At 44.1% G+C, this 3048-nt stretch overlaps 1 non-coding gene across 1 annotated transcript; it reads left to right on the forward strand.

Moving 5' to 3' along the window:
* Positions 1 to 335: 335 nt before the first annotated feature.
* On the forward strand, positions 336 to 412 carry TRNAS-CGA (transfer RNA serine (anticodon CGA)). Its single transcript has one exon. It is a non-coding gene; the product is annotated as a tRNA-Ser (tRNA).
* The last annotated feature ends 2636 nt before the right edge of the window (positions 413 to 3048 follow it).

Raw genomic sequence — 3048 nt, forward strand, 5'->3', positions numbered from 1 at the left:
AGAGATGTTAAGTACAGAACAAAAATGGCCAGCCGGACACCAGTGGGATCCGAACCCACAACCTCTCGATTTCGCGTCGGTTGCTCTACCAATTGATCCCACTGGTGTCCGGCTGGCCATTTTTGTTCTGTACTTAACATCTCTTTAACACGTACTACATGTACGTAACACGACCTAATACGTTGAAAGTCTGTTTCGATTACAATGCGGTCGTGAAAATTCAATATTCATTGACATGCCCCACAACGGGCGACTTAAACGCACCTCTACAGTGTGCTAGCAGCAGTGCCTGACCAGTAGCTCAGATCCTTTCAAACAGAACAAAGTTGGCCTAGGCCACCATAGCTCAATTGGTAGAGCAACCGACGCGAAATCGGGAGGTTGTGGGTTCGGATCCCACTGGTGTCCGGCTGGCCATTTTTGTTCTGTACTTAACATCTCTTTAACACGTACTACATGCACGTAACACGACCTAACACGTTGAAAGTCCGTTTCGACTTCGGATAGTGTCCCGTTAAAATACAAGCCTGGCAATGTTTGTTTCTCGCAGGGCACTGGGGGCCACTTGCTAAATGATTTGTTTCGCCGCAGCGATAACATTTCCTTTCTCCTCTATTTGGTAATTTCCACAGTCTCATGCCACACTGCCACGAACGGAAGCGAGAGGCGGCCGGTCTAGCACTTAAACTTTGTTGGTGATAGCGCGGTCGAAGCGTAAGCAGGTGAGCCGATACGGTGACGCCCCCCAGCCCGCAGCAAGTTGACATGGCGGACGATATAACCTTTACAGTTCCCCCTCCTTAAGGCTGCTCGTCTCGAGCTGCTCCACGATATGGTGTCAGGCGATCCAGGTGAACAACTATCATCTTCCCCAGGGGAGGCCGTCGGATCCGGTAGGCGGCATCGTTGATCCTGGTGACGACTGCATATGGGTCTTCCCATTGTGGCTGCAGTTTCGGTGACTTCCCTTTCGTCCACACCGGACGGTACAGCCCCACTCTGTCACCTTTCTGGAAACTCGCAGAGTTCACCAGCATGTCGTAGCGGGCTTTCATCCGGTCGCTGGCTATCTTTAAGCGTGGGTCACACTTGGCTGGTTGCCAGCCGCTGGTGATCAGAGGCCGGCAGTGGAACCAGCAAGCAGCGGCTGGCAACCCGTTCACACACACCCAGCAAGTGGCGACTTTTTAGTTCTAGTCAGCATGTCGTCTGTGGGTCCGCGTAAATGAGAAATTAGGCGGTTATTAAGGATGACTCTGGAGGAGCTTTGTTTGGAAATGATTCGTCACCGCAAGGAGAGACGTTGGTGGAGTAGGCCTTGGATTCAAAGAAGGGAAGAGTTAGGAGCATCTTCAAGACTTGTCCAAGAGTAAAAAGAAGAGGACCCAGAAACATACAGAAATGTTTTACGAATGTCACCTTCTAAATTCCAAGAGTTGCTGGAATTAGTAGAACCGCTGATTGAAAAACAAGATGATAAAATGAGATAGCAATTCCATGGAAAATAAAACTGGAAATTACCTTACGGTATCTTACGGTATTTCGCAACTGGAGATACTTCTAGATCTCTGGCTTTGTTGTTTAGAGTGCCGCACAATTCAATCTCGGTGTTTTTACCTGAAGTTCTTGCTGCTATTTGTGGAGTTCTCCAACCATTTATGAAGATGAGCATCATTAAGTTTTAATTCAGCCTTAAGTTATCAGTATTTTTAACAACAATATCCTGTCGGTAAATCTTTTTTATTGTAATCGTAGCATACGCTAAGCATAGCTTCTAACTATGATTTTCACTTTTTATGGACAAACATTATTACAAGTACGGTAATGATGTTGTACAACATATTTTATTAACTGATATTATTTATTTTGCGCTGCTTGCGTTTAACATTAACACCTTACTTTTCATAAACTAAAAATGCATATCTTCAGTACAGTAGAATTAGAATCCATACAACAAACATTAAACAATAGTAATGGGAAGAGTATTATAAAATTACTTGTCAAAAAAGAATATGCACTACAAAATTATATATCTTTTAGAATTATTATTAAGCGTATCGAATTTACGGACAAGTATATACAATATTATACAAAATAAAAACCTGCAAAGAATACATGGTACTAAGTAGGGAACAATTACACATGGATATCTAAATTATTTATCCACTGCACTAGGGGTACTGAAACATCAGCAAAGTCTTTCCGGTCTCCACCATAAGCACGCAGAGGGCATTCGTCCATTATATGATGCAAGGACTGAACCAAAGCACCACAATCACACGCTGGAGAGTCCCTGAAGCCCCACTGGTGAAGGAAGAATGCAGATCTTCTACAATTAGAGCGAAACCTGTTTAGTGATGACCATGTTCTTCTTGGTAAACTGAAGCCAGCTGGGGCGTGGTTTGGATTAAAGAGGCTTGGCCATTCCGGAGCTGTACGAAACCATTGCTCTATCCATTCCTCTTTTAAATTGATATCAGCATCCATTAGATTCTTAGCTGTTTTCATTGGTGGCTTTCGCGGTTTCAGCCTTTGACTCCAGAGATCTGCAACATCCCTGTGAATGGGTAGAGTTGGAATGGACATGATCTTATCATATTCTTGAACAAGGGCTCTTGAACGTCGCAGACTTGGTGGGCAATGTGGGACAGGACTGGCAGCCAGTGCGTTACAGTGGGCTTCAGAGTACCAGAGATGATACGCATGGTGGTGAAGTTGTATATCGACTTTCTTCACGTGGCAACTGTTAAGCCATACTGAAGAGAAGTATTCAGCTGCAGAATACACGAGGCCAATCGCAGTATGTCATAATGTGTCCGCTAAAGCACCCCATGAAGTTCCGCACTATTTAAATAGAATATTATTACGTGATCACAACTTAGATCCGAGGTTTTCAAGATGCTTTCTATAAGTTAGTGTTCGGTCAAGCGTTACCCCGAGGTACTTTAGATTAGGATTGTGCTTTAGCACAGCCATTGAAGCATATTTGGAGTTTTGTATTAGTCAACTTGTTGTGAAGATGGAAGCAAGCAGATTCTGTCTTACTCA

Source organism: Anabrus simplex, chromosome 7, assembly GCF_040414725.1.
Source record: "Anabrus simplex isolate iqAnaSimp1 chromosome 7, ASM4041472v1, whole genome shotgun sequence".
NCBI classification, from domain to species: Eukaryota; Metazoa; Arthropoda; class Insecta; order Orthoptera; family Tettigoniidae; genus Anabrus; species Anabrus simplex.